The 11,725-nt window shown below is 41.3% G+C and overlaps 1 pseudogene; it reads right to left on the minus strand.

The window, feature by feature from the left end:
* Positions 1-7,213: 7,213 nt before the first annotated feature.
* LOC147425539 (uncharacterized) lies at positions 7,214-8,242 on the minus strand (annotated as a pseudogene).
* Positions 8,243-11,725: the final 3,483 nt, after the last annotated feature.

Genomic DNA, 11,725 nt, shown 5'->3' on the forward strand with positions numbered 1-11,725 from the left:
CAAGGCCAAAGTGGTGGCCGCTCAAAGGGTTGGGGGGAGGATATTGAAGAAAAAAAGAAAAAATTGCATGGAAAGAGCGAGGAAAGAAGAGGGTGCTCCATCTCATGCTCCGGATCTCGAAGGGTGAGAGGAGATAGAGAGGAGTTTTGAGAGAGAGGAAAGGGCTCTCCCGTGGCTCCGGCTCACAAATTCTAGATGAGGGAAGAGGAGAAAAATCGGCCAACAAGAAGACTTGGCTCTCTCTCTCTCTCTCTCTCTCTCTCTCTCTCTCTCTCTCTCTCTCTCTCAATTCTTTGGGGAGACAAGGTTACCATCAAAAAGATTGAGAATATGAACCAAAATTTGGATACCAATTTAAAAACCAAGAGCCAAGCATTGTAGCAATCTGCAAAAGGTGAACTGGGTGAATTTAAAGAGCAGAATAACACACAAAAAATTCAAGTACTAGAGTCAACAATGGAAAAGAGAGAATTTGAAGAGCCAGAAGGCTGGAAGCGAGAGATATTGCAATAGTTGGCTCTTGAAAATGCCAAATGCTTAGTTTTTTATAAGTGGAGATTTTTTATGGCTATGTAGGTTACTTGGAGTGCTATGAAGAGGAGTTGGAGTTGCATGGGGTGCCAAAAGAGAAGAAGATTCTAAAGTTTGACACGTTTGTGATCCCAAATTTTATTGAGCAAGTTCAAGAGCTTCAACCGCAAAATCTACATAGCTGGAGCAAGTTTAAAGTTGTTGTCATCCGAGAACGATGGGATCCAAGCATGTATGAAGATGATCAAGAGTGTGTTAATAAACCTACCCATGCAGAGGTTTGCAAGCAAATTCAGGCTAAGCTTGAAACTGCTGTCGATGAGTGCTTGCTTGAAATGGACAAGCTATTGTAGGATGAAGATGATGAAGAAGCTGTTTGAGTGTCTACAAAGCTTGGAATTCTAGATCCCTTGATAATGGCTGAAGTTGAAGACCTACAGGGGCGAGAAAGGCATGAAGATTTATAGGGTCTGTACACACATGAGGGTTCACAGGGTGTAAATGTATATGACCATTTACAGGGTTTGGGTATACCAAATTTAGAGGGTTTGGATGAGTAAGATAATGTGATTGAAGATTTGCAATATGATGAACTAGAGGGGGTGCAGACTCCTTCTGTAGCAAAAAATTGTGATACAAAGGTCACAATTGTTTGAATTAGGGTTGCAAGAAAACACACACAGCTTGGAGAAGATGAAGGAAGCTCAAGGCACACAACAGAGAGTGTATTACTAAGTGTGCAATAGAAATATTGATAGCCCTAGTATGATGGGCATATATATAATGCACGGGGGGAAAAACCTTCTAGTGAGGGAAAAAATGCCCCGGCGGTTCTAAGTTCACACGCATCACTACCACATGTATATGGTAATTACAAATCCCCCCTAGAGTGATGCGGTGAATGAGAGCTGGCACATAGAGTAAAGGGAAGTGCCATGTCCAGAGGACATGATTAGTCCCCAAAGGGGAGTAAGCCTAAAGCTTTGCGAAAAGCTTCAAACTTCTCACGAGACAATGCCTTTGTGAAAAGATCTGCAAGGTTCTCCTGTGTTGGCACATAAGCCAAGCTAATCTCTCTTGTTGAGAGCCTCTCCCTGACATAGTGGTAATGCACCTCAATGTGCTTTGTGCGAGCATGAAAAATTGGGCTCCTCGCAACTACCAATGCGCTCTGACTGTCAGTGTAGATAGTGTTGGCAGTGTCATGTCCAACACCCAAATCAGCCATAAGGCACCTGAGTCATACACACTCAACCATAGATCTGAAGACTGCCCTGTTTCTTCTTGCTCAACCATGATGTACACGAACTGCCAAGCATGAAACAAAAACCACTTGTGGACACTCGCGTGTCAAAACAACCAGCCCAATCTGAGTCCGAAAAAGCATGTAGCCCCTTGGGATAAAACAAACCAAGGTGTAGAGTGCCACTCAAGTAGCAAAACATCCTCTTGACAACCTACCAATGCTTAGACCCTAGGCTATGCATAAATCTGCTAACCTGTGAGACTGCAAACTGAATATCCAGTCTCGTGTTGCATACATAAATGAGACATCCAACATCAATTTGGTAAAAAGTGATATCTGCAAGATCACCAGCATTATGAAGAATTAATTTTAAACCTGTTTCCATGGGAGTGGCAATATGTTTGCAATCCTCAAGTCCAAAAGTACATAGCAATGTCTCTATGTAACCTTTTTGACACAAGCCAATACCACCATCACACTGCTTAAATTGTATACTCAAGTAATGATGCAACATCCCCAAATCTTTCATCTTAAAAGTAGCATTCAAATCAGCCTTAAATTCAGAAATATGTCTCTCATTTGGTCTAGTAATCACCAAATCATCCACATGAAGAACGACAATGAGAAGTACATCACCCTCACGCTTTACCTACAATGTGCTTTGTGTTGGACTGTTTTACGAAAGCCCCATTTGACCAAATGAGTGTTAGCCTTCTCATACCAAGCACGAGGACATTGCTTCAACCCATACAAATCTTTGTTACATCTTCACACCTTATCCTCTTGTCCTTTCTTGCCAAAACCGTGAGGCTTCGTTACATAAACTTCCTCAAATATATCACCATTCAAGAAAGTAGTAACAATGTATGATTGATGTACATCCCAACCAAAATCCGCTGCCAATGCACATAGAACATGCACAATAGTCATACAAAAAGTGGGAGAAAAGTCTCTTCATAATCTATGCCTTTTTGTTGTGCATAACCCTTTGCAACAATTCGAGCCTTATAGCGATCAACTTCACCATCCGGCTTGCGTTTCAACTTGTAAACCCACTTCGTACCAATGGCCTTTTTGCCAGGAGGCAAATCACATAAAGTCCATATGTCATTTTTTATAAGTGCATCATATTCTGATTGCATGGTAGCCATCCAATTTTTTGAATTCTGTGCTTCATCAAAAGATAGAGGTTCCTCAACATCATGTTACAAGCTAGACACAGCCAAAGCATAACAATATGGTGCATAAGCTGCATGGCGAGAGCTTGAATAAGTACGACTAGATAAAGTTGCATAATGTATGCACCAACCATTTTGACATACCTCTAGCCTGCTCATTTTCAACCCTTTCCTCATCAAGTACCCCATGTACATCTACATCAGTAATAGACTGATCTGTAACATTTTCAGAAACCCCCATAGGATGCACATTTTCCTCATTGGAATTTACATTCATACTTCTACCACTGAAAAGAGGCAACAAAGTGTCATAAATGTCCTATGAGCTTACATTATTGTCTCTAGTACATGACAGCAAGGGTTGAATAGAATCTTCCACAAATACAACATCCCGTGAAACTAGAATATGCTTTGTTTGTGGATGATACAACTTGTAACCTTTGCTTTCAACACTATAATCAACAAAAACACATCTGATAGCCTTATCATCCAATTTTTTGTGTTGTGTTTGTGGCACCAAAGCATATGCCAAACAATAAAAAATGCGCATGTGCTCAATAGAAGGATTTCTATCATGCCATGCTTTATATGGAGTAATAGACTGCAACACTTTGATAGGACACATGTTTAGTACATAACTAGCACACATGATGGCCTCAAGCCAAAAACAATGTGGCAAAGCTTGACTTTTGACCATACATCGTGCCATTTCCGTAAGTAACCTATTTTTCCTCTCAACAACACCATTTTGCTGAGGTGTATAAGGCACTGTACATTGGTGTTTTATCCCATGAGTAGCTAGAAATGCATTAAATTCATGAGACATATACTCCCCCCCTCGATCGGAATGGAGGGTGTCCATAGTAAATTTCGAGACATTTTCAGCCATAGCCAAAAATTGTTTGAATCACATAAATACTTTGGACTTTGCTTTAAAAGAAAATACCCCTGCATGCCTAGAGCAATCATCAATGAAAGTCACAAAGTAAAGGTAATTTCCCAAGGATTGAGTTTGCATGGGCCCACAAACATCACTATGCACAAGCTGCAACTAGCATGTGGCCCTAACTGAACCATCCTTTGGAAACTTAGAATGTTGCATCTTATCCAAAATACAGCCTTCACAAACGTGTTTGACAGGTGTTTCAAGAGGTGGCAAAGAAGCAACCATATCAAATTTGTAAACGCAAGAAACTGGCAAAATTCAAATGACCAATGTGCATGTCAAAGTTTTGCAGCTGAAATAGCCTTAGAATCCAAAACTGCATTTGCAAAATTCTACCCACACTTGTCATACAAAGTGAGCTTATACAGCCCATGACATAAAATGTCATATGCAACAATTTCATCACCGAAACTCAGATCATGTACTGTACATTTGTCATCCACAAATTTGACTTGAAGACCAAGTCTAACAAGTGTGGATACAAACATAAGATTCTTCTTGATCCGAGGTACATAAAGTGCATCAACAAGTGTGAAAGAACTACCATTTGCAGCAGTAAGCACAATATTTCCAACTCCTTGAACGGCATACGATGCATTGTTGGCGCAAGTAACTGAATTCCCATGAGAAAAAAACTTAAGAGAGGTGAACAAATCACAATGTGAGGTAATGTCCTTTGTAGCACCATTGTCAAAATACCACACATGTGAATGCATGCATCATGGATAGCACAATTATAGGTACACTCTGCACTAAAATCTCATTCTGCATCAACATTAGCATCACAATCTCCTTTCACAGAAGACTCAACAATAGCTGCATCTATAGTGGAACCAACATTTGCAGTCGAACACCCTCTTTCTTCTTAGCCTCTTTGGCCTTCAACTTAGCACACTGCTTGATCAAGTGATCATTAGCTTTACAATAATGGCAACACATCTTCTTTTTGCCCTTGTCACCAGAATTTCCAGACGAATTTTTGCCAGCAGAAGCATTCAAAACATGTGATTTTTCACTTGCAGAAGAACCATAAGAAGTGGTTGCACTGCTGTTACTACCCTTTCTTTGAGCGGCAATAAAAGGCTGCTCAATTGCACACTGTCCTAGTGTGTGTCTAGTCATGTTTTTTCTGGAGAGTGACTCTTGCAACAACAATGTGCACAATGCATCAAACTTGACAACTTCAAGATTTCCTTGGTTCATAAGTCTCCAAGTACTAGCAAAAGTCTGGTAAGAGTGTGGCAAGGCATCAAGAATAGTCTCCACAAGTAAACTGTTTGAAATGACTTCACTTGCAGAAATAATTTTCTCATTGATATCCTTGACACCAGTAAGGAAAGTGTCCATATCATCTTCCTCATGCATAATCTTTGACTCTAGCTCTTTACGCAGCAATGTAATTTTTGCCTCATTGTGGCTTGCATAAAGACCAGCAAGAATATCTCAAGCCTGTTTTATGGATTTTGTTGAACAAATGTGAGGAGTAATGGTGCACTTCACAGACAACACAATCAACGCATGAGCTTGTGCATCCTTTACATCCCAACGAGCTTGTTCTATCATAGGCAAAACAAGTCTAACAACAGCAATCCTTGAAGCAAGACGTGCAACATCCTCAACATTGCCTACATCTTCAGAACCAGGACATACATCAATGCCCTACACAATATTTGAGATACCCTTTGACACAAGAACATGTTGCATCATGCAAGCCCACATAGGGTAATTGTCCCCATCCAATCTGTCCTCAGCAGCAAACATCTTGAACGTATCTATGTTGTTGTCAGCCATGGTAAATGTTGTACCTGATGTGAAAACTGTCCGAAAAGAGGAGAAACGAAGCGGGAACAACACATGCTATATAGCACAAACTGTAGAAGACTATAAGGGACCTTTTATGCAGAAAACAACATCGATAGAAATTCTATGCAAAATGACAAAGTAGCCTATGTAGTACTTTCTGTAGTGGAAACGAAGGCCGACTGAGCCCAAATCAAAAATCTACGAACACTTGCCAATGGTCACTGAAATCAAAGAAAGTGACCAGGTGTGTGAAGGAGTTGCTAGCAACTAAGCACAGGAGGATGCAACCTGCTCTGATACCAATTGTTGGAATTAGGGTTGTAGGAAAACACACATATCTTAGGGAAGAGGAAGTAAACTCGATCAAGGCACACAAGAGAGAGTGTATTACTTAGTGTGAAATAGAAAGATTGATAGCCCTAGTATGATGGGCGTATATACAATGCACGGGGGAATAAACCTCCTAGTAAGGGAAAAAATGCCCCAAAGGTCCTAAGTGTGTTCACACACATCACTACCACATGTATATGGTAACACTAGAAGAGGTTGTGTGCACTTGTGACGTTTTTAGCGATGGAAATACATTGGGTTTTTATACTCCTCAACATCGCTAAGACCGTCGTTAATAGCGTCGCTATGGAAATGTCGCTATATGCGTCGCTATATAGCAATGAAGATAGCAACGCATATAGCGACGGTTCCAGGCTTCCTATAGCGACGCTCATAGCGACGTTGCAGAGCCTTATATAACAACGCTTATAGCGACGCCCAAGAGTAAAATTTTTTGGGTGGCAAGGCATTCACCCATCAACCATATTGAATGTTTCAATAATAGAGTAAACCTAAATGAATCCAAGATAAGCCTAGATTCACCTTTGAAAGAAAGTGCAAGGTATAGACCCAAAGTAGTCACCCACAAGACAATATAACCATGAACTCCATCATGCATAGTATTGTTTGTAGAATAAAGATACAAAACTAACAAAAGTAAATTGACAAAAGTAAATCAATGACAATTGTACACATCATAGGCAAAATCACTTGATTGTTAAGCTTTGAAAATGTGATAGTTACAACATCATTGTCATTATTGAGAAAATACATGGTTTTCCAATAGTTACAAAAAGACATATACACGTCATCTCATTATACATGCTATGAAAAAAGGAAACTAATGCTATCTAGCTATGGCTAGACTGACATCGTCTAATCAGACGTCTCATCGAGTCCAAGCGGCGTATCTGTCGGATTTGGCAAAAAAAAACAATAAGACTTTCTGTAAGTATAAACCTATAATTTACAAAACAATCTATTTTCTTAGCTTATTATTAAAATACAGCAAATGTAAAAGAGTAAATTGAAATACTAGCCATGCCGCCACGAGAACTTAGAATGTCCGTCAGGGCGTATAAGCCCTTTCTGCCTACATACTTGTGCTCGTATGATGTGGGGTCACGTCCTGTCATCGACCACTATTCAAAACATACAAAGAATCCATTGTGCTAGAATTTAAAAGTACAAATAGACGTAACTACCAAACCTAAAGAGCAATGCAAAAACACTTACAAAATTGGCCTCAAATGATGTCCACCCGCCTCTCCCCAAGTGGTGCGAGCTCCCTGTCTCTACTTGCACTTTGGCTGCCTCCTTTTGTTGCTTCCACTTGTCAGGATTCTCGCACACTACTTGCTTCACATTCTTTCAATCTTCTTTGGCGAGCCAATTTGATTTTTTCCACCCATGATTTATTGCTTTTTGTCTTTCAGAACGCTTGTGCTTGCAGTATTCGCGTATTCAAACCTTCATCAGGTCTTCATTGAAGCGCTCATCCTGACTTGACATGGGAAACTCGTCATGCAACATGTTGATGACTCTATCTTTTAATTCACTTGGCACTTCACTCGAGGTGTTTAGTATGTAGTGTCTAAACACTTGAGAGAAAAAACCGCGCATGCGCGAGATCACCTTCTTGTCTTCGTCATCCAAGATGATGCTGCTGATAATGTCAATCGAGTACGGAAAGCCCTCTCTTTGCCTATGACGTGTGAAATTGGGTGTGTCAATAGGGGACTCTAGCGGCATCTCGATCGGGATACGGACATCAGGTGTCTCCACTGGAGTCTGGGCCCTGAAGCGAGGAGTGTCGACTGGGGTGACTTTCGAAGGAGTAGCTAGTGGTGTGTAGCCAGGATAGGTCGATAGCCGAGCAAAACCTGGCGTAGATGGTGATGTCGTGGCTGGTGTGGGGGCGGGCAATGAAGGGGAAGGTAAGGAGCTTCATCGAACACGAGGCGGTGTCGAGGAATCAGCGGCGGCATCCCCATAGCAACCGCCGCCGCCACCACTAAAGCATCGGTGCCTAGACAAGTGTAAAGATCTTCTCGTCGACATCAAAGCTTCAGAGCGCGTTGAATGCTCCGAAACAGAGGGAGACGTTGAAGGAGTAGAACGACGTGATGGTGCTTCAGAGAGATGATGCTCCTCGTAGCACCTCCGTTGCTGGGGTGACAAAGAAGAAAGAAACTCATCATCATCCATACATGCATTAAACACACGAACATCTAATCTGAATATTGAATGGAGAATAAAACATGGACAAGTAGAGAGAGAGAGAGAGAGAGAGAGAGAGAGAGAGAGAGAGAGAGAGAGAGAGAGAGAGAGAGAGAGAGGACTCATAAAGTGGGAGGGATTCCTGTGTAGAGAGATTCCTGTGAAGTTCTTGTGAATTGGTCTCCCATGTGCATTCTTCGTTTCTTGTAAAAGCACTGCGGTCTACGTATCTTGTAAAAGCAGTCTCAGTCTCCATCGCACTTGGAGCGCAGTGCTTCATCAACATATCACACTTTCACAAGACACCGAGGAGTGTCCCTGCTTGTGAAAACATACCTGGAGCATATGTACCTGGAGTGGACGCAATGACGACTAAACACAATGTAAATTTCTCAAGTATAGCATATAGACAAGAATAAACAAAAAGCCATGTGAATACAATGTATATTATAAAACAAAGAAAAATTGTTCAAATACAATGTTTATGGCTTTAAGAGGTCTCTTTTTGTCCTCGCATAGCTCAGCATAACTCCCTATACCTATATAGTTCTCTCCATTTAGACAGTTGTCCTCCATTTCATTTTGTAGAATCTCTGCATGCACCCCATAGAGAGTTAAGTAGCTTGATGCTCGTCTGACACCACCTCAGCGGCTTCTGTCTGAGCATCTTCTCCGATCTCCTCCATTGATGCCATTGTGATTGGCACATGGTAGCCCTCATACGTCTGTGCACTATAAGCGGCTACCTTTATGACGTACCACCAGTTTGATGCAGACTTTTTAGGATGAGATATCACCTGCCAGAGCCACATAACTTATATAAGAGCTTCCAAGCACTAATTTCTAAAATTGGATGTTAACTATTTACGTTCTTACTTCTTCACAATGCTCAATAGTACGAAAGTGTCTCTTAGGTCGGTCCATTTTTTAGTTGAATCCACCTCAAGGAAACCAGACTCTTCTCTATGCACAGTAGCATTGCGACCATCCATGTTTATCTTGAACCATTGCACGTCGAACAAGCCGACAAAAAATACTCTATAATCGATCCTCAAAATCTGTTATAGAATGCCGAAGTAAATGAGTTTCGCTACAATAGGATCTGCATTAGAGGACTGTCGTCCGACCAGACTATTCAAGTTTTTCCATGATTCTATAATCTTGAGTAAAACGCTTTTTGTCGATCCGTTCCATCCTAAAATGTCAGCCTTTACACCATGCTGCTGCTACAACCAACAAATATTATGAGTGGTCGTTCGAACATCTAGAAAGTCGCTAGTCGTACATTGCAAACTTACCTTGGTCACGCAACCCTGAGAATATTCCTCCTCAGTCACTTCTTCACCACACTATTATGCGCTTTTCAATTGGTTGTGCAACCATCTTAAGCTCATGAATGTTGCTAGGCTCTCCAGAACCGCCGGATAATGCATCGGCGGTTGTCTTCCCCGTCTCCACTCGATTTGTGCTCTTTGTCGCTCTTGCTTTGCATCCTCGTATTGTGAAATCCACATTTGCATCACTTGATTGTGAAGCATGCAAAATCGGTTGATTTTAGCCTCTAGATCTTCCATCATCTTCTTCTCAACGCCGAGATTGAACATGACAATCCCAGATATGCACTCATCATCTATGGTTCGCCATAGCGTGTCCCAAGCTTTATCAAATCCGTCTAGCCACTCTCCAATGTAAACTAGGGACTCTGATACCAGCCAACCTTCTACCATGCTACTCTTCTGACTTGCCTTCCGACGCACATATCCCTTGAGCGTTTTCATGAAATGTTCTAAAAATAACATCCATATGGGATGTACTGTGCCAGCTATTTCTACCTCGTCAACTATGTGAACAAGAAGATGCACCTGAATCGTTAGCATGGTAGTAGGAAAGTGTTTCTCAATCATGCACACATCCTCCACATCATTTATTTTGGCGAATGGTATGGAGTCTACATTGATCTCCTTTTGTGAGATCCATTGCACCAACTTTGCAAGTTTATAGAGTGTGTTATGGACGTCATGAGACAAACATCCCTCAATGGCCACCGGTAAAATAAACTGCAAAACACGTCTAGCAATGATATTAAAGTCCACACACAAATTTGTTACACAATTCTCACTATGATATATTCCACTTCAAACATACCTGACACATTTTGTGCCAGTCATGTGACTGCAAACCGGTAAGCTTTCCTTCTTTAGTGAAACACGTTCACAGCGAGTGCATTACGCCAGTGGAGGTCCGCATAGATCCAATGGTCCACATGTGACACATGCTCTGTATCTGCTTGTTTGAAGTCCTTCGTGTATACATATGACAATAGATAAGATTGAAAAAAACCAAGATTTATAGTGTTTGAGTTTGAGTGTAAATCACCTGAGCACTCTGTTAGTCCGGGATAGTCATGCATGGTCCACATTAGAATGCCTTTGATCAAAGAATTCCGTCAACTTGTGTGTTGGATCATATCCACCACTTCTATGCCAATCTACAATTGTTGTAACTCTTCCAATAGTGGACGAAGATACACATCCATACTCTTCACTTTATACCGCCCCGGCACAATCAAGCTTAGCCAGAGGTGCCCCTTCTTGGTAGTCAACCACTGCGGAATGTTGTAGTTGATGATGACAATGGGCCATACACTGTAAGATGTTGATATCTGACCAAATGGATTTACGCCATCCATAGCCAGGCCTATGCACAAATTTCGAGCTTCCCTAGTAAAATCCAGCCATGTATCATCTATATGTTTCCAGGCTGCGCATTCTGCAAGAATCCGTAGCACACCATCCGAAGATCTATTCTTCTCGTGCCATGATGGTAGGGCAGCCATGGACTTACATTCAAAGAAATGCTTGATGTAAGGAAGCAGAGGAAAATGTCGCAAAATCTTTTGTGGAATTGTTGTTTCGTGGAGATCTACTCGATATCTCTCGGAATCACATTTTGGACACTTCTCCATGTCTATGTATTCCCCTCTGAAAAGAATGCAGTCGTTAGGATAAGCATGAATCGAATTGTAATCCATCCCCAAGTTTTGCAAGATCTTTCTTTCTTCCTCTCTGGAATCTGGCATCACATTATCAGCTGGTAGTATGTGCTCTTTGAGCAATCTACACAGCCAAAAAATGCGGTACACTTGTATAAGTAATCTATCAGATCATTATACATCTAGAGTTCTTTATTGAAGAAAACACATTGTAATAGGTTACCTAAAAAGCGTTGTGACACTAGTGTCACTCCATCCAAAATTTTCTTGCATGTTGAGAAGAACCAGGAGCACCTTCAATCTAGACACACATGCTCCATCATACAATGGCGTATCGGCTTCACTTTTCATATCAGCATATATAAGCCTTTCTGAATCCATGATCGTCTCGATCATTTCATTGATCTCGAGCTGAAACATTGCCTCGTTGGGAATGTGATCTGCATGATCATCCTCCGAGCTGTCAAAGGCTACATCTT

This window comes from Adiantum capillus-veneris, chromosome 25, assembly GCF_014529385.1.
Source record: "Adiantum capillus-veneris isolate H3 chromosome 25, ASM1452938v2, whole genome shotgun sequence".
Lineage (NCBI taxonomy): Eukaryota > Viridiplantae > Streptophyta > Polypodiopsida > Polypodiales > Pteridaceae > Adiantum > Adiantum capillus-veneris.